The sequence below is a fragment of the Ovis canadensis genome, chromosome 2, assembly GCF_042477335.2.
Source record: "Ovis canadensis isolate MfBH-ARS-UI-01 breed Bighorn chromosome 2, ARS-UI_OviCan_v2, whole genome shotgun sequence".
NCBI lineage: Eukaryota > Metazoa > Chordata > Mammalia > Artiodactyla > Bovidae > Ovis > Ovis canadensis.
In genome coordinates, this window is record NC_091246.1 from 215,295,955 (window position 1) to 215,317,331 (window position 21,377).

Below are 21,377 nucleotides of genomic sequence, written 5' to 3' on the forward strand. Positions count from 1 at the left end.
ACAGAGGACCAACAAATGGGGAAGCCTACTTTCATAGACAGTTATGGGGTAGTATACGAGGAGTGTGGCGGATTTCCCAAAACAGATTGAAAACAAACAGGGTAACTACTGATGTAGAATTTTATGTTATGTTATATATCCAATAATATCTGTTTCCTAATGAGTTAATAGAATAGTTTTTTCACCAGCTCACCTAAGAACATGTAACAAATGTGGAAAAATAGGTTTCTCTTGCTGCTGCTAAGTATCATAATAACAGAAGTTGCAATTTGGCAGTCTGACGACTATATTTAGCCTGGAGATGTTTTTTAAAAATCTCTTAGTGTTTAAAAAAATGAGCCAATTTAATAATTGGGGAGGGGGTTACATGATTTAAAAATTCAGATTTTGGCTTCTTTTGAAAAATCATTAGATCTGGCAAAAGTAGGCCTGGATTCCAACACGATGATGATCCCGGCTATGAGTAGAGGCTGCTGGCTCCTGCTGAGACATGTGCTCTTCAACTGACACTTGTCTCCACGAGGCCCCAGTGTCTTGTCTTGAGTCTGGCTGCCTCCCTCAGTTCCCTCCCCTCCAACATTCATGAGTTTGGAGCCGATGGTTCATCAGAGCCCCCCCTCACTTAACTAACAATGCACAGGCTTCAAAGACTTAAGCAGTTCCTATACTAATAAGATACAATCTGCCTTTATTTCTCTCTTACTGAGGCACATGCATATACATGCTGATTTTGATAAAAGAAAAAAATGAAGATTGAATTTAATTTGGAAATAGCTGGAAATAGATGGATACTTTCAAATGAATCATAATTAAAATGAGAATCTACATAAAAATAACATCTGAGAGCAGTAAATCATACTTAAAGAGATATTACCAGGTTAAGGTAAACAAATAGTAGTGGCTGATAATACTAGAGTAAAAGACTATAAGGAATATAAAAATGTATTCTGCAATTTCTTTACACACTAACAACGAAATATCAGAAAGAGAATGTAAAAAACCACCCCTTTTAAAACCACATCAAAACAGTAAAATAAAATACTTATGAATAAACCCCACATAAGTGAAAGACTTATATACTGAGAACTACAAAACATTAATAAAGGAAATTGAAGATGATTAAAAGAAATAGAAAGATATCCCATGCTCTTGGATTGGAAGAATTAATATTGTTAAAATGGCTATACTACCCAAAGTAATCTATGGATTTAACGTGATCCTTATCAAATTAACTGTGAAATTTTTCACAGAACCAGAACTGATAATCCTGAAATCTATGGGCCCTTCCCTGGTGGCTCAGACAGTAAAGAATCGGCCTGCAATGTGGGAGACCTGGGTTCAATCCCTGGGTTGGAAAGATCCCCTGGAAAAGGGAATCGCTATCTACTCCAGCATTCTTATATTCTGAGAACAACAGAACATTAATAAAGGAAACTGAAGATGACTCAAAGAAATAGAAAGATATCTCATGCTCTTGGATTGGAAGGATTAATATTGTTAAAATGACAATACTACCCAAAGCAATCTACAGATTTAATATGATCCCTATCAAATTACCCATGACATTTTTCAAAGAATCAGAACAGATAATACAAAAATTATCTATACAGAATGATAAAAAGCCCAGATTTCCCAAAGCAATCCTGAGGAAAAAGAACAAAGCAGGAAGCATTAACTTTACCAGACTTTAGACAATACTACAAAGCTACAATAATCAGAACAGTGTGGGACTGGCACAAAAAGAGACATATGGATCAATGGAACAGAATAGAGAGCCCAGAAGTAAACCCACACACCTATGGTCAATAAATCTTGACAAAGAAGGCAAGAATATGAAATGGGGAAAAGACAGCCCCTTTAGCAAGTAGTGCTGGGAAAGTTGAACAGCTGCATACAAATTAAACTTGAACACACCCTCACACCATATACAAAAATAAACTCAAAATGGGTTAGATACTTAAATATGACATGATACTCCTAGAAGAGAATATAGACAAAACATTCTCCGACATAAACTGTACCCATGTTTTCTTAGGTTAGTCTCCCAAGGTAACAGATATAAAAGCAAAAATAAACAGATGGCACTTAATCAAACTTATAACCTTTTGCACAGCAAACAAAACCATAAATAAAACAAAAAGATAACCTATAAACTGGGAGAACACATTTGCAAATGATGTTACCAACAAGAGCTTCAGTTCAGTTCAGTCGCTCATACGTGTCCAGCTCTTCATGACCCCATGGATCACAGTACATCAGGCCTCCCTGTCCATCACCAACTCCCAGAGGTTACTCAAACTCATGTCTATTGAGTCAGTGATGCCATCCAACCATTTCTTCCTCTGTTGTCTCCTTCTCCTCCTGCCCTCAATCTTTCACAGCATCAGGGTGTTTTCAAATGAGTCAGTTCTTTGCATTAGGTGGCCAAAGTATTGGATTTCAGCTTCAGCATCAGTCCTTCCAATGAATACCCAGGGCTGATCTCCTTTAGGATGGACTGGTTGGATCTCCTTGCAGTCCAAGGGACTCTCAAGAGTCTTCTCCAACACCACAGTTTAAAAGCATCAATTCTTCAGCGCTCAGCTTTCTTCACAGTCCAACTCTCACATCCATACATAACCACAGGTAAAACCATAGCCTTGACTAGGTGGACCTTTGTTGGCAAAGTAATGTCTCTGCTTTTTAATATGCTGTCTAGGTTGGTCATAACTTTCCTTCCAAGGAGTAAGCGTCTTTTAATTTCATGGCTGCAGTCACCATCTGCAGTGATTTTGGAGCCCAAAAAGATAAAGTCTGACACTGTTTCCACTGCTTTCCCGTCTATTTGCCATGAAGTGATGGGACTAGATGCCATGATCTTTGTCTTCTGAATGTTGAGCTTTAAGCCAACTTTTTCACTCTCCTCTTTCACTTTCAACAAGAGGCCCTTTAGTTCTTCACTTTCTGCCATAAGGGTGGTGTCATCTGCATATCTGAGATAATTGATATTTCTCCCGGCAATCTTGATTCCAGCTTGTGCTTCATCCAGCCCAGCGTTTCTCATGATGTATTCTGCATATAAATTAAATAAGCAGGGTGACAATATACAGCCTTGACATACTCCTTTTCCTATTTGGAACCAGTCTGTTGTTCCATGTCCAGTTCCAACTGTTGTTTCTTGACCTGTACGCAGGTTTCTCAAGAGGCAGGTCAGGTGGTCTGGTATTCCCATCTCCTTCAGAATTTTCCACAGTTTATTGTGATCCACACAGTCAGAGGCTTTGGCATAGTCAATAAAGCAGAAATAGATGTTTTTCTGGAACTCTCTTGCTTTTTCCATGATCCAGCGGATGTTGGTAATTTGATCTCTGGTTCCTCTGCCTTTTCTAAAACCAGCTTGAACATCTGGAAGTTCCCGGTTCACGTATTGCTGAATCCTGGCTTGGAGAATGTTGAGCATTACTTTACTAGTGTGTGAGATGAGTGCAATTGTGTGGTAGTTTGAGCATTTTTTGGCATTGCCTTTCTTTCGGATTGGAATGAAAGCCAACTTTTTCCAGTCCCGTGGCCACTGCTGAGTTTTCCAAATTTGCTGGCACATTGAGTGCAGCACTTTCACAACATCATCGTTTAGGATTTGAAATAGCTCAACTGGAATTCCATCACCTCCACTAGCTTTGTCTGTAGCGATGCTTCCTAAGGCCCACTTGGCTTCACATTCCAGGATGTCTGGCTCTAGGTGAGTGATCACACCATCGTGATTATCTGAGTTGTGAAGATCTTTTTTATACAGTTCTTCTGTGTATTCTTGCCACCTCTTCTTAATATCTTCTGCTTCTGTTAGGTCCATACCATTTCTGTCCTTTATCGAGCCCATCTTTGCATGAAATAGTCCCTTGATATCTCTAATTTTCTTGAAGAGATCTCTAGTCTTTCCCATTCTGTTGCTTTCCTCTATTTCTTTGCATTGATCACTGAGGAAGGCTTTCTTATCTCTCCTTGCTATTCTTTGGAACTCGGCATTCAATGGGTATATCTTTCCTTTTCTCATTTGTGTTTAACTTCTCTTCTTTTCACAGCTATTTGTAAGGCCTCCTCAGACAGCCATTTTGCTTTTTTGCATTTGTTTTTCTTGGGGATGGTTTTGATCGCTGTCTCCTGTACAATGTCACGAACCTCCGTCCATAGTTCATCACGCACTCTATCAGATCTAGTCCCTTAAATCTATATCTCACTTCCACTGTATAATGATAAAGGATTTGATATAGGTCATACCTGAATGGTCTAGGGTCTAGTGGTTTTCCCTAATTTCTCCAATTTAAGTCTGAATTTGGCAATAAGGAGTTCATGATCTGAGTCACAGTCTGCTCCCGGTCTTGTTTTTGCTGACCGTATAGAGCTTCTCCATCTTTGACTGCAAAGAATATAATCAATCTGATTTTGGTGTTGGCCATCTGGTGATGTCCATGTGTAGAGTCTTCTCTTGTGTTGTTGGAAGACGGTGTTTGCTATGACCATTGTGTTATCTTGGCAAAACTCTATTAGCCTTTGACGTGCTTCATTCTGTACCCCAAGGCCAAATTTCCCTGTTACTCCAGGTGTTTCTTGTACCATTACCACAATCAATGTTGGAACATTTCCTCCACTCTCCTCCAAATCCCCACACCCATTAGCAGTCACTAATCTTTTCTCCCTAATCCATCCCACAAGCAATCTCCACTTTCTGTCTTCATAATTTTATCTACTCTGGCTATTTCATGTAAATAGAATAATATAATATGCGGTGTTCTATGACTGGCTTCTTTCACTTAGCATAATGTTTCAGGGTTGATGCTGATTTTTTTAAAATTAATTATTTATTTATTTTTGGCTGCACTGAATCTTCATTGCTTTATGTGGTTTTCTTTAGTTTCAGTGAGTGAGGGCTCCTCTTCATTGCAGCATGTGGGCTTCTCACTGCGGTACCTTCTCTTGTTGTGGAGCATGGGCTCCAGGCATGCAAGCTTCAGCAGCATGCAGGCTCAGTTCTTGCAGCTCAGAGGCCCTAGAGTGCAAGCCCAGTAGTTGTGGTGCACTGGTTCAGTTGCTCCACTGCATGTGGAATCTCCCTGGACCAGAGGTCAAACTTATGTCCCCCGCATTGGCAGGCGGATTCTTATCCATTGTGCCACCAAGGAAGTCCTGATTTAATAATGAAATAAGATTCTGGTTTTATTTATGGATGATAGCCTTTTTCCTTGAATCTATCCAGCATTTATACTAATCAGGTTTATACATTACTTTCATTGTGTGTTATCTCTTCCCTCAAACCTTTGGTTTAATTCTTATTTTACCATTCTTCATTCATTCATTTCAGAAAATTGCACTGAATTTGCTGAATTCAATGCATAGTTGGCATTGAATATACTTGGCTATTGACAGAAGCATGAACTAGACAGAACTGGAGCCTATATTTTGCCTGGTGTACAAGGGTCTCCATAGGCTAATTTCACACTGTCTATCCAAATTCATTTTCCACTCCTTGGTATTTATGTTCTGTTGTAAGGGAACTCTTCCCTGTGTAGAATATGTTTGTTCTTGCTTCTGTACCTTTGTCAATGTATTTCTTCTATCTGGAGTTTCACTTCTTCTCTTAACACTTACTTAAATGTCACCCAGGATTCACGGCTCAGATCTATTCTGGCTTGATCTGGACAGTCATCTTTGGCTACTTCACCTGCCATGGATCTCTTGTGCTTCATCTAACTTATTTTTATAACCACACAATTTAATATGGAAATTGATGTTCTCCTATATTTTTTGCTATCCTTTAACATGTGATTGTTTTGCTTTTCCAACTGTAGATTGAAAATGTAAAAGTGGAGGTACTACCTATAAAATGGTGATTTTGCCCATAAAAGTAAAATGGTGATTTTACTTATAAAAATGGCAATTTTATGTAAAGCAACCTAAAAGAATGTAAATTGCTTAAAGGCAGACTGAATCTCACACCAGTCTTAAATACCCTCTCTCTGCCAGGCATCTAGGTTCTTGCTGAATGATTGAGGATGCTTTCCAGTCTTTTTCCTTTGCTGCAAGAGTCATATCTGTGCTATTTTTGTGTCACAACATTTTGAATCATTCCGCTGTGTGATTTGGGGAGGAGAACGAAGAACACGTGAACTTGGTGGCAACTCAGCTAATTAGAAACCTTTTTCGCGTCTTTACACTTAAGTAATTGATCTTCCTATTTGTCAGGTAAGGTTCAGGGCCATGTTTCAAAGTGCTGAAGTTGCTGGAAATTTTTTCTTCAGAAAAGCGAGGTAATACTCTGTAAGTTTATTTTAGAATTGACAAACATTTGTTTAATATTATAGGGAAGAAAACTTTATACTGATTTCAAAGGGTAAAGGTAAAATTTAATCTTCTTTTGAATATAACAACTAGCAACACTCGGAAGCTATTCTGGCTTTTGGTCTAGAGGCTTCAACACTAAGAGAAGCAGGCTCCAGGTGTCTGGAGCTCATATCTCACAGCTACATCTTTACTTGAGATACTTGCTTAAGAAGAAGTAAGATGTCCTACCATCTCCTTCTGCCCTCAAGAATCCTACTTTTCATTCCCACTTTCCTAGCCAACCTGGTGGGGTGTTGAGGTTAGGACCATATTCCACAAACACCAAGAAGATGGAAGCCTCAAAGAAGACCAAAGCTCAAGGAGCCTTTCTTTTTCACTTTTTCCTGGTCACAGGTTAATATAACTTTACATCCTTCCATCACAAGTCACAAGGCCACTCAGCTTTAGCATTTAGAAGACTGGTGGTTTGTTAATCAGGCACTCATTTGGATATGTTGTAAGTGCTGGTGAAATAGACCTCTGAGATGAGGTTCAGTTATCCTAGGCTTAGTTATTTTCCACAAGTGCCTGTTAATGTGAACAAAATCATGACAAAGTAATTAGCAGAAAACAGGTAGCTCTTCATCCATCTCCTTAATCTCTCTCATCTTCTCCATATACCAAATTGTTCTATCTCCTTGAGAAAAAGGCATATGTCCAAAACATGGTGAAATAGTTTGCTTCTGTTTTCCATTAAATTTAATTTCTGGTACAAAAGAAAGTCCTGCTGCTAAGCTGCTAAGTCACTTCAGTCGTGTCGGACTCTGTGCGACCCCATAGACGGCAGCCCATCAGGGTCCCCCGTCCCTGGGATTCTCCAGGCAAGAATACTGGAGTGGGTTGCCATTTCCTTCTTCAATGCATGAAAGTGAAAAGTGAAAGTGAAGTCGCTCAGTCGTGTCCGACTCTTAGCGATCCCATGGACTGCAGCCTACCAGGCTCCTCCGTCCATGGGATTTTCCAGGCAAGAGTACTGGAGTGGGGTGCCACTGCCTTCTCTGAAAGAAAGTCCTAGTCTGATTTAATTTGGAGGTACTGCATATATGATTATTCCAGGGGTACCATAGGGACTTCGTGTTCAAAGAATACACACTTCCATTTGTAACTTAAAATTATGTGTCTTTTTTATTGCACTGTAGAATAAAGACAAATGCAATATCAAGCTGATACCTTCTTCAAGAGTTTTCTATTTTTGACTTTTGCAGTCTCTCTACAAATTATTTTCACGCTATCAACTCAGGTACTTCTAGAACTCAAGGAATAGTCAAATGTTACTTTCCATGATCCCGCAAACTGACAAATACACCAAATATGCTTACCCTTCTTGTGTGACAGTAGCCCACGAAAGCTGCTGGTCGAACTTCCAGCTCAAGGATACACACATTTTCCCCCCTCTTCTATTCTGGTCAAGATGGTCAGCACTGGAATTTGAGGCCTATGGCTTTCTTGCAGACTAAGACAACAGACTTTATTTGATTTGCCTTCTTGCAGAGCAATCAAAAATTACAATTAAGTTAAAAAATAACCTAGTGCTGCCTTCTCCAAACCACAGGTTCAGAAACAGCTGCTCATTACTCATGTGTGGCACCAGGAAATTGCAGTGTCATGTTCAAGGTCTGCAGCCAATAGAGATCTGCGGGATTGGGAAAAGGGCACAAATGATTCTTCTATGTCCGTTACCTTCACTCCCTTGGCAACACCACAAGATTCAAAATCTACACTGGGAGAAAGAAGGAGCACTGGGGGACTTAGACAAGAAACAAGAAAGAAAAATCTCCTTCTCATTGAATGTACGCATCGACGAATTCCTTCCCCCTGATTTGTCAAGTTACCTTCCATTTCAGTGCTGGTATTCCTCCGCCATTGTGTAGCATCTAGATTCTGGACAACTGTTGGGAAGATTTTGATGGGGAGGGCTGCTACACTTGACAAACGGCCCCTCCTCTGAAAGTCTAACCAAAAGACCCCATTCATGTTCAACATAGCCACCTGCCACTCACTAATAACAAGCAAGCTTGGTAAAATGGAAGAATCAAAATTGTCACACACTAAAATGATTTCAAATATAATTTCGTTTGCATTTGCTTGGCCAGAGGATTCTGAAAGACAGCACTCACTATTTTCTTTCTGAGTGACATTTCTTAGCGTTAACAGGTGGGGACAGTGATGGTTAGTGACCTAGGCCCGGTGAGTTCCTGAAGATTTAGGAAAAACAGTCTGTGGCGTCTGCTCAAGTTTGAAAAGCTAACACATGCAAGAATAATTTTGAATTCTCATTTGATTCTAAATTTTACTCCTTTTTTCTTAAAAAAATTGATATGTAATGTTATATTAGTTTCAGGAATACAGTGTAATGATTTGGTATTTGTATATATTGCAAAATATCACCACAGTAAGTCTAGTTAATTTTATTCCTCTCAATAATAAATCCTTAAAAACAGAAAATAAAAAGCATACTACCATATTATTTTCTTAAAAATAGAAAATAAAAGGCATAGGGGATTTTCCTATTTCAAAAAGTTCGTTAAAATCCCATTTCTCCATAATTAGCCTTAAAGCTCCTTATCATGGCTCAATGCTGGGATGTTTACAGAAAAACAGGAAACTATGTCTTCTCCAATTAGCTGCTCCACACCCTTCTTTATCCATTATGGGACTGTTCTAATAGGAGGAAGGTTCTGGCTAATCAAATACTTCACTCATGGTGGATTATGATGTCAACATTGAGCTCTTATCTGATTCTCTCCCAAGGGTGACAATCTCTACTTAGATTCTGGAAACTAAGTTATAATTTGGGTTGTCTGGGTTGATGTAATTGGGTCGATTCGTAAGTGGCCATCATGATCCCTATCAAATTATACTTTGCATCCTGGTAGAAACTATCTCAGGGACTAAAAGAATTTCAACTTTCTCCAATGGCTGAATGGTAAAGCTGAACCCAAGAACATAAATTTCTTAATTCACAAAAATATATAGGATGGGGTCTACTTCAGTTTTTCCACATTATGGAAAGTGCCTTAATGGCTATAGGCTCGTGAAGCCATAACCTCACGGAACTTCAGTAGAAGCATTTGCAAAGAGTACGTACAATTATATGGCCCACATATTCTGAGCCCCAAAGCAGGCCAAATGGTCTCATATAAATGCATGCGTACTATTTACAGGGAAAGTAGATTAAGATATTTTAAGTTGAGACAGTTCAGGAAATTCTTATGGTACGTTCAGCAGAATCTTATTTCTCTATTGAGTTAATTAGCTATGTGTCTAATATAAATCTGATTTAGGTCACAACTATTCATTTTGGCCCAGTTATGTCATTATTACTCACTGAACAGTATACAAGGAAAGGCTCTAAGTCAGCAGCCCCCCCAAGCTTTTTGGCACCAGGGACCATTTCATGGAAAAAAAATTTTCCACGGACCAGAGATGGAGGTGAGATGGCATCACTGACTCAATGGACCTGAGTATGATCAAACTCCGGGAGACAGTGAAGGCCAGGAAAGCCTGGCATGCTGCCATTTATGGGGTTGCAAAGAGTAGGACATGACTGAGCGACTGACAACAGTGAGGTTGGGTAGGATGTGGTGGGAGGGGGATGGTTTGGGGATGCTTCTCATAAGGAATGAGCAACCTAGAGCCTTCACATGTGTAGTTCACAATAGAGATCATGCTCCTATGAGAATCTAATGCTGCCACTGATGTGACAGGAGGCTGAGCAATGTGAGCAATGGGGAGCAGCTGTAAATAGAGATGAAGCTTAGCTTACTGCTTGCTGCCACTCACCTCTTGCTCTGTGGCCCAGTTCCTAACAGGCCATGACCAATACTAGTCCGTGGCCCAGGGACTGGGGACCCTTGCTTTAAATGGTTTCTTCAACCTGGCTAAAGGGGCCCAGAGAGGTGATGGGGAGCACCCTGGTAGCTCAGATGGTAAAGAATCTGCCTGCAATGCAGGAGATCAGAGTTCCATCCCCGGGTTAGCAGGATCTCCTGGAGAAGGGAATGGCAACCCATTCCAGTATTCTTGCCTGGAGAATCCCAAGGACAGAGGAGCCTGGCGGGCTATAGTCCACGGAGTTGCAAAGAGTCTGACTCAACTGAGCGACTAACACACACACACATACAAGGGCAAAACTAAGGCCCAGGGAAGTGATGGGGAGCTAAGATCACCTAGCTGGGTTATGTCAGGCCTTGGCACCCCCACTCCCGTCTCCTTAAGTACTCTTCACTACTCTCAGAAGGGGCCCTAATGAGGGCATCTAGGGTCAGAGTGCAGCCTTGGGGTTTGGCTCAGCCTGAGAATCCTGAAGTCACTGGATACCCACGGAGGTATATAGAAATGGAGGATTTCTAAACCGTCTCAGCCCCTGCATGGAAATAAGATGCACAGTCTAGCTGGTCCAGGTTTACTCCCACAGTTTTGATCTGAACTGGATCTGTCTTTGGCTTATGTGAGGATTTATTTTCCAACATATTTATTCCTTGTACAAAAATTCTCTTAAGTAGTCACATCTTGTGTAAACTTCTAAACATGGAGTATCATTCTTATTATTGAATGACTGGGAAATTCATGAATTAAAGTAACATGAACTTCAATTTAAAAATTTAAAAAGATAAAGTAACATGAAATTCTATGATGGAAATGGACTTATTAACTTAAACCCTAGGCTATTTACCAAGAGAAGTAACTTTATTAAAGGAAGAAGCAACTACGGCTGGAAAAAACCAAAGCAAACTAAATCAACTCCCTGAAAGCACATATGTAAGAGAATGTGAAGAAACAGTGCTTTTCAGAGGGACCTGTTGAGGACATCTTATCAACAACAAAAGACCCCATGTTTAAAGAAGTAGAGAAATAGCGGAGAAATTGAAGCAATGTTACCTGATCATGCATGGGAATGACCCACTAAGAGTTAGGAGAGACATAAAAGGTAGAAAGCAAAGAACGAAACGAGAAGCATGTAAAGGATGGAGTTAAAAAAAATTAAAAAAAAAAAAGGGAAAAGCAACTCAGACGCTCACAAAGAGAAAAAAAGGATTGAAACTGATTTGAGATCTGAAATGGGAGCTAAACATCTTGACTTCTCTTCTCAGTTCTGTCCCCACTAAGCTGTCTGACCTTTTTAATAAGTCCCTTAATTTCTCCATGCCTCAGTTTCCTCACCTACAAAATGAAGTGATCATACTAAGTTATTCAAAACTAGATGATCAATAAGGATTTCTCTCAGCTTGAAGATCCTATGATTTTGTGACTAACAGACAGGGAAAACATCAAAAGAAGCTTGTTGAATACCCCCAGGAATGTAGAAAGGAAATGTCTGGGGAGATAGATAAAAGGTGAGTTTAACCAGACTAATTAGAAGATACCCAAGGAAATTTTCAAAAGAAGTAAAATAATGTCACCAGCTTTTTATTCCTCTGCTTGCTGAGCGCCATTCAAAGAGAGAGTTAACGCTTTTCAGGAATCATGCCCTCCCAGGTGTGCAACCAGATATCAGTTTTCCTGATGAAGTCTGCAAATCCTTCCCTTTCATCAATGCATTTAATTAGTTAATGTTTAGATAGCACTTAGGGATGAAAAGTACAATGTAAGTGCCCAACATTATTATTACTTAACAGCTTTTATGAGACCATCAATGCCTAAGATTAAATGAGAAACAAAAATGAGTTCCTGACTAGAAGGTTGTGATCCAATAAACTGCTGGGTCACTGATGTGAGGAAAAACAAACCCTGCACATAAGTGGAAATAGGTGTTCTTTATTAGCTTGCATGCCATTGTCTTTAAGAATGTGAGCAGTTTTTTATTCTTTGCCTCAAGGTGTCAAGAAGTAGCAAACCACCAGTCAGTACTGATTATAACTTCACACATCTGTTTTTGAAGATTATCTGCTGTGTTTGTGGTGTTTATGGTATATATCCGTATACCCAGGATATGGATTCAAATACATATGGAAATTTAGTATACAGTGAAAGTGAGGAGAGAGAAATTATTTAATAAATGATGGTGGGACAATTGTTTAGCCATCAGAGAAAAAAACAAAGCTGAATCTCTAATTCACTTCATAAAAAAAATGTAATTCCACACAAATGGAAAATTTAAATATAATAATAAACCATAAAAGGTATTTTTAAAATTATAAACACATTAGAGAAAAGTGTTAAACACTTATGTGAGTAAATATTTTATAATCTTAGAAACCATAGAAAAGTGATAAATCTGAATATGTAACATTAGAAGATTAGTTACAATACAAAATACCATTTACAAAGTCACATGACAAAAAATTGGGAAAAATATTTCCTACTTAGATAAAAAGAATGTCAATTTCCTTAATATAATTATAGGTTAATGAAATTAAAAGGCAATTAACAAAAACTACATATGGCCACTATAATATAAAAAAGATATTCAACCTTACTTATAATGAAAAAAATACAAATCAAAATCATAGTGTGAAGTTATTTTTTATTTATCAGGATGGTTAGGATTAAAAATATTGTTAACACAGAAAGTTAATGCGGATATAAGAAAACAATCATTCTTAAGACACTGAATGGAAGTAAAAATTGGTTTCTCCTTTTCAAAAAGCAAGAGGCAATCTATATCAAACTGCAAAGCATACATACCCTCTGACCTGGCACTCTCATGTTAAGGAACTTACCCTACAGACCCATTCACACAACTGTACAAGAACACGTATGAGTGTGTTCACTGCAGTACTGATTCTAACAGAGAAAAACACCACAGGTTAAAAAATCAAGGTAACTCTATATTATGTATCTAATAAAAGAATATGCATACTGAATGGGCACATATCCCCAGTGTCCACAGTATACTCTTAGTTGGAAAAGGGGAAATGCAGAACGGTAGTATAGTTTGATCCCATTTGCAAAGAAATAAAAATATTCACATGCATATATAAGAATGTCTGGAAGAAGATAGACCGATTATTAAAAAAAAAAGCTACCTCTGCAGAGTGTGATGTGAAGAACAGAAAGGCAGATGTTAAAAATAGAATTCTGCAATTATCAGAGAAATGAATATAATAATAATCCCATTTACAATTACATCAAAAAGAATAAAATACCAAGGAGGTGAAAGACCTATACACTGAAAACTATAAGACCTTAATGAAAGGAGTTGAAGATACAAGCAAATGGACAGATAATTCATGCTCATTGATTGGAAGAATCACTATTGTTAAAACGTCCATACTATCCCAAACAATATACAGATTCAGATCCTATCAAACCCTATCAAAATTCTAATGGCATCTTCTACAGAAACAGAACAAATAATCCAAATATTTGTATGGAACCACAAAAGACCCTGGATGGCCAAAATACTCTTGAGAAAGATGGAAGCTTCACAATCTAATTTCAAAGTATAATACAGAGCTATATTAACCAAAATAGTGTAATACTGGTATAAAAACAGACACATTGATCAATGGAACAGAAATAAACCCATGGTATATATTCAATTAATTTATGACAAAGGAGCCAGGAATATACACTGGGGAAGGGGGAGCCTCCTCAGTAAATGGTGCTGGGGAAATGGAACAGAAAAATGCAAAAGAATGACACTGGAACACTATACAAAATTAACTCAAAATGTATTAAGAACTTGAATGAAAGATCTAAAATCATAAAACCCCTAGTAGAAAACATAGACAGTAAGCTCCTTGACATCAGTCTTAGAGATGATATTTTTTAATCAACACCAAAAAGCAAAGGCAGCAAAAGCAAAAATAAACAAGGGAAACTATATCAAACTAAGAAGCAAAGAAAACCATCAAAAAAGGAAAAGACAAAATCAAATGGGAGAAAATAATTACATATCTGATAATGTTAATATCCAAAATATATAAAGAACACATACAATTCAATAGCAAAAAAAAACCCACCTGATTTAAAAATGGGCAGAGGATCTGAATAGACATTTTCCCAAAGAAGACATACAGATACATAGTTACATGAAAAGGTGATCAACATCACTAATCATCAGAGAAATGTGAATCAAAATCATAATGAATCCTCTGGTCCCTTCAGAGGTCCCTCCCTCTCCCAGTTGAGCAGGCACTTGCTCCCAGCACCCAAAGGCACCCAAACCCCTCCTGGTGCCCAAATGGTCTCCTTTCCCCCAGCAGCCCCTCAGTCCTCCCGGTGCAGGTGAAAGGGAACCCTCATTGCACTGCAGGGGGGAATATGAAATGGTGTAGCTGCTTGGGAAAACAGTCCAGCATCTCCTGAAATAGTTTCAAACAAAGAGGTACCATAGCCATTCCTTTGTATATACTTAATGGTAAGAGCGTTAAGAACACAGGTCCACAAAGCCTTGTACACGAGTGTTTATAGCAGCATTATTCATAACAGACAAGAAGTAAAAACAACCTAATGTCCAGTAGCTGATGCATGGATAAAGAAAATGTAATATATATCCATTCAATGGAATATTATTCAGTCACAAAAAGGAGTGACTTAACTGATACATTCCACAACATGGGTGGAAATACTGTTAAGTCCCCTTCAGCACCATCCTTCAGCTCCACCATTTCCCACCTCCTTTCCTTCCTTCAGTCAGTAACTCTTCTTGCCTATTCACTCGACGCCAGCCCCAATAGGTCACTTGTTGTACTTTACTACTGTACTTTTCAAGATACTATATTGTAAGATAAAAAATATTTTCTTAAAAAAAAAAACACCAACACAATGAGATACTACCTCACACCTGTTAGAATGGCTATCATAAAAAGAGATGAGTTGGTATAAATGTGGAGAAAAGGGAATCTTTGTGCACTGTTGGTGAGAATGTGAACTGGTGCAGCCATTATAAAAAATGTTACAGTATGGAGGATCCTCAAAAATAAAAAACAGAACTACCATATGATACAGTAATGCCAATTCTGAGTATCCAAAGAAACCAAAACAAAAATACTCACTTGAAAAGACATATGTACTGCTGGGTTCACTGCAGCATTATTTACAACAGCCAAGATATTGAGGAGGGCATGCCAACCCACTCCAGCATTCTCGCCTGGAGAATCCCATGGGCAGAGAAGCCTGGAGGGCTATAGTCCACAGGGTCTCAAAAAGCTGGACATGATTGAAATGACTTAGCACACAGCACAAGATGTGGAAGTGACCTAAGTGTCCATTGATGGATGAATGGGTAGAGATGTGAGGCATGCGTGTATGTGTGTACATGTTTGTGTGTGTGTGTGTATATATATATGTAGAATGTGTGTGTTTATATATTCTGCCATAAAAAAGTGAAACCTTGCTATTTGTGACAACATGGATGAACCCTGAGGGCATTATGTTAAATGAAATAAGTCAGACAGAGAAAGGCAAATACAGTATGATCTCCTCATATCTGGAATCTAAAACAAAACAAGCTAGCTTATAGTTACATAAAACAAATTGGTGGTTTCCAGAGGCCGTGGGTGGGGAGTAAGTGAAATAGGTGAAGGCAGTTAAAAGGTACAAACTTCCTTTTATAAAATATATAAATCATGTAGATATAATTTACAGCATCATTACTACAGTTAAGGACACTATATTGCATATTTGAAAGTTGCTAGGAAAGTAGATCTGAAAGTTCTCAGGACAAGAAAAGAAATCCTGTAACCTATTGTGGTGATGATCATTTTGCAATATAGACAAATAGTGAATACTACATTGCACCCTGAAGCTATCATGTTATATGTCATTTAAACCTCAATTTTAAAAAAACCTACCACAGAGACTCACACAAAAATGATAACTTTTTTTAATTTTTAATTTTTTAATTAATTAATTAATTAATTTTTTAAATTTTAAAATCTTTAATTCTTACATGTGTTCCCAAACATGAACCCTCCCTCCCACCTCCCTCCCCATAACATCTCTCTGTGTCATCCCCATGCACCAGCCCCAAGCATGCTGTATCCTGCGTCAGACATAGACTGTCGATTCGATTCTTAAATGATAGTATACATGTTAGAATGATAACTTCTTAAAACTAACAGAGTAATAGTAAGAGTGGAGAGGGAAGAAAAATTTTAAGAAAAAATTGAGCGGTAACATTGGAAGAGCACGTTTGGTGACTGTGTGAATGATGTTTGTGATAGAGTTAAACTCTGCTGATATTTGACTGCAAACAGCTTTTAAGCCTCGCACCTGCTTCTCGTGCCCCACACCTGGGTAAGCTGATAAGGAAGCCCAAACACCTACAGGAGATTCAAACCACACACTCTCCTGCCTTCTGATGGCAGTCCTCACCTGGCCCACTCTCAACCACAATAAAAGCCCCAAGCCAGTCTGCTTTACCTGCTCTCTGCAGCCATTCTGGATCAGCCTGAGAGTGCTCTGCTCATCCCAGAGACCTCAAATTATATGTAAGTAATAAAACTTTTCATACCTTCAAAAAAAAAATGTATATAATCCTGTATTTTTTAATGTTTACAGGAATACGTGTGGCTGCTTTTTATAGTAAATGCTTAAACTGTTAAAAGAGAAAACAATGACAGTGCCACAAAGCATAGCTTTAGAAATATGTATACATGTAATTTGCATATGCATATGTATAAGCATTACAAAAATGTAAAGAACCTTCATTTTTTTGGTTTTATATGACTCGTGTTTTCACTTATCCCCATAACATGTTTATTTTCACAGAAGTTCTTGAAAACTGCCTATCAGTGAACCTGTCACGGCCAGATCAGACTCAATGCTTGTATCCAAGGAGACCTGTCCGTCTAATCAGAATGTTCTCTTGACTTATGGGTTTTTAGGTTTGGGAAGGTAACACTGCCCTGCTCAATTAGAATGATTTATAAGATATGCATAGTGTCAATAGCCGTATCTAATTCTAGGCAATTTAAGGTTGGTTTTTGTTTACATAATTATCACTGAATTCTAGACATTTAATCTTATCTTTTTAAATACCTAACTGGGAGTTAGTAAGTAAGCAGCAGTTGGTTAGGATGAATATTGCATTTTCTACAAATGGAAATACCCTTCTCCAGCAATGCTGGGCCTCCTGCTCTATCAGAGTTGACTCTCCCCCTCAACCCTCCATCCCTGGAGGCATATTACTTGATCTGGATCACCTGGTTGATCTCGCAATTCCTACTGTTTTAGATCATGTTTTCGCAATCAATAGGAGGAGAAACAGAATTGGTATCAGATTTTAAGAATCCATTCCCCATCTATTCAGAGGTCACAATCATTCCACATCTCCCAGGGTACCTGCAGCGGAAGGGTGTTGCCCGGTTTGAACACTCTTACCACTTCATTTGGTGTCAGTCCGAGAAGGGTCAATGTACTGACTAACCTGCTTTAGACATGGCCTTAAGAAAGAAATGAGAATGGTGGTTTTACAACAGGAGGACATTCAAAGATAAGATGAGCTTCAAAGGGAAAAGCACTCTGAATAGCATTCCCACCTGTGACACATTGAGAGGCTCAGTAAGACCTAAATGGAAAACTGCCCTAAGGTAGGAAGCCCTGTAAAACTGGACTTTACAGAGGGCCAAGGGCGGGCAGTACTTGGATGCAATCTCAAAAACAGAATGATCTCTGCTCATTTCCAAGGCAAACCATTCAATATTACGGTAATCCAAGCCTATGCCCCAACCAGTAACACTGAAGAAGCTGAAGTTGAACAGGTCTATGAAGACCTTCAAGACCTTTTAGAACTAACACCCAAAAAAGATGTCCTTTTCATTATAGGGGACTGGAATGCAAAAGTAGGCAGTCAAGAAACACCTGGAATAACAGGCAAATTTTGCCTTGGAGTATGGAATGAAGCAGGGCAAAGGCTAATAGAGTTTTGCCAAGAGAACGCACTGGTCATAGCAAACACCCTCTTCCAACAACGCAAGAGAAGACTCTACACATGGACATCACCAGATGGTCAACACCAAAATCAGATTGATTATATTCTTTGCTGCCAAAGATGGAGAAGCTCTATACAGTCAGCAAAAACAAGACCAGAAGCTAGATCATGAACTCCTTATTGCCAAATTCAGACTTAAATTGGTCTAGTGGTTTTCCCTACTTTCTTCAATCAGGTATGACCTAAATCAAATCCCTTATGATTATACAGTGGAAGTGAGAAATAGATTTAAGGGGCTAGATCTGATAGACAGAGTGCCTGATGAACTATGGATGGAGGTTTGTGACACTGTACAGGAGACAGGGATCAAGACCATCTCCAAGAAAAAGAAATGCAAAAAAGCAAAATGGCTGTTTAAAGAGGCTTTACAAATAGCTGAGAAAAGAAGAGAAACAAAAAGCAAAGGAGAAAAGGAAAGATATAAGCATCTGAATGCAGAGTTCCAAAGAACAGCAAGGAGAGATAAGTAAGCCTTCCTCAGCGATCAATGCAAAAGAAATAGACAAAAACAACAGATGTCTTCAAGAAAATTATAGATACCAAGGGAACATTTCATGCAAAGATGGGCTCGATAAAGGACAGAAATGGTATGGACCTAACAGAAGCAGGAGATATTAAGAGGTGGCAAGAATACACAGAACTGTACAAAAAAGATCTTCATGGCCAAGATAATCACAATGGTGTGATCACTCACCTAGAGCCAGACATCCTGGAATGTGAACTCAAGTGGGCCTTAGAAAGCATCACTATGAACAAATCTAGTGGAGGTGATGGAATCCCGGTTGAGCTCTTTCAAATCCTGAAAGATGATGCTGTGAAAGTGCTGCACTCAATATGCCAGCAAATTTGGAAAACTCAGCAGTGGCCACAGGACTGGAAAAGGTCAATTTTCATTCCAACCCCAAAGAAAGACAATGCCAAAGAATGCTCAAACTACCACACAATTGCACTCATCTCACACACTAGTAAAGTAATGCTCAAAATTCTCCAAGCCAGGCTTCAGCAATATGTGAACTGGGAACTTCCTGATGTTCAAGCTGGCTTTAGAAAAGGCAGAGGAACCAGAGATCAAATTGCCAACATCCGTTGGATCATCAAAAAAGCAAGAGAGTTCCAGAAAAACATCAATTTCTGCTTTATTGACTATGCCAAAGCCTTTGACTGTGTGGATCACAATAAACTGTGGAAAATTCTGAAAGAGATGGGAATACCAGACCACCTGACCTGCCTCTTGAGAAACCTATATGCAGGTCAGGAAGTAACAGCTGGAATTGGACATGGAACAACAGACTGGTTCCAAATAGGAAAAGGAGTACGTCAAGGCTGTATATAGCCACCCTGTTTATTTAACTTATATGCAGAGTACATCATGAGAAACGCTGGGCTGGATGAAGCACAAGCTGGAATCAAGATTGCCGGCAGAAATATCAATAACCTCAGATATGCAGATGACACCACCCTCGTGGCAAAAAGTGAAGAGGAACTAAAAAGCCTCTTGTTGAAAGTGAAAGAGGAGAGTGAAAAAGTTGGCTTAAAGCTCAACATTCAGAAAACAAAGATCACGGCATCTGGTCCCATCACTTTATGGGAAATACATGGGGAAACAGTGAAAACAGTGTCTGACTTTATTTTTGGGGGCTCCAAAATCACAGTAGATGGTGATTGCAGCCATGAAATTAAAAGACGCTTACTCTTTGGAAGGAAAGTTATGACCAACCTAGACAGCATGTTGAAAAAGAGAGACATTACTTTGCCAACAAAGGTCCGTCTAGTCAAGGCTATGGTTTTTCCAGTGGTCGTGTATGGATGTGAGAGTTGGACCGTGAAGAAAGCTGAGTGCCGAAGAATTGATGGTTTTGAACTGTGGTGTTGGAGAAGACCCTTGAGAGTCCCTTGGACTGCAAGGAGATCTAACCAGTCCATTCTAAGGGGGATCGGTCCTGGGTGTTCACTGGAAGGACCTATGCTAAAGCTGAAACTCCAGTACTTTGGCCACCTCATGCTAAGACCTGACTCATTGGAAAAGACTCTGATGCTGGGAGGGATTGGTGGCAGGAAGAGAAGGGACAGAGGATGACAGAGGATGAGATGGCTGGATGGCATCACCGACTCGAAGGACATGATTTGAACTCTGGGAGTTGGTGATGGACAGGGAGGCCTGGCATGCTGCTATTCATGGGGTCGCAAAGAGTCGGACACCTTTGAGCGAATGAACTGAAAGGCAGGCAGCTGGTGATGCAGCATCTAATACCCTTCTCCACAACACCCGGATGGCCTGCCTTTCTTGGTTTCAGCATCTTGGCACTCCTAGGCTGGAGGAAGACACCGACTCTCCTCTACATTAATTCGCTACTGCTACAGGCAGCTCCAGCAAAGAGAAACTATCCACTAGGTCAGAAAATTGTACGAGTTGTAGAGGTTTGTTTTCCTTGGGCTTCCTGTCCTTCAGAAACATGGTTCATTAAAATAAGGATTTCCCTTGTTGTTCTTTAGTCGCCCAGTCGTGTCTGAGTTTTTCCAACTCCATGGACTGCAGCAGCCAGGCCTCTGTCCCTCAAAGTTTGCCCAAGTTCATGTCCATTGCATTGGTGATGTCATCCAGCCATCCCATCCTCTGACACCCTCTTCTCCTTCTGCCCTCAATATCATTCCCAGCATCAGGGTCTTTTCCAATGAGTCACCATTAGCATCAGGTGAACAAAATACTGGAGCATCAGCTTCAACATCAGTCCTTCCAATGAATATTCAGGGTTGATTTCCTTTAGGACTGACTGGTGTGATCTGCATGCTATCCAAGGAACTCTCAGGAGTCTTCTCCAGCACCACAGTTTGAAGGCATCAATTCTTTGGCACTCTGTCTTCACAGTTCAGCTCTCACAACTGTACATGACCACTGGGAAGACCACAGCCTTGACTATACAGACGTTTGTTGGCAAAGTAATTTAGTCTCTGCTTTTCAAACACTGTCTAGGTTTGTCATAGCTTTATTGCCGAGAAGCAATCGTTTTGTGATTTCAGGACTGCAGTTACTATCTGCAGTGATCTTAAGAGCCCCCAAAGAGGAAATCTGTCACTACTCCCTCCTTTTCCCCTTCTATCTGCCATGATCTTAGTTTTTTTTTTTTTTAGTATTTAGTTTTAA

The 21,377-nt window shown here is 39.3% G+C and overlaps 1 protein-coding gene across 4 annotated transcripts in view; it reads right to left on the minus strand.

The window, feature by feature from the left end:
• PLEKHM3 (pleckstrin homology domain containing M3) overlaps nucleotides 1-21,377 on the minus strand; it is a 208,537-nt gene that overhangs the window by 33,392 nt on the left and 153,768 nt on the right. The gene's annotated exons all lie outside the window — the stretch shown is intronic.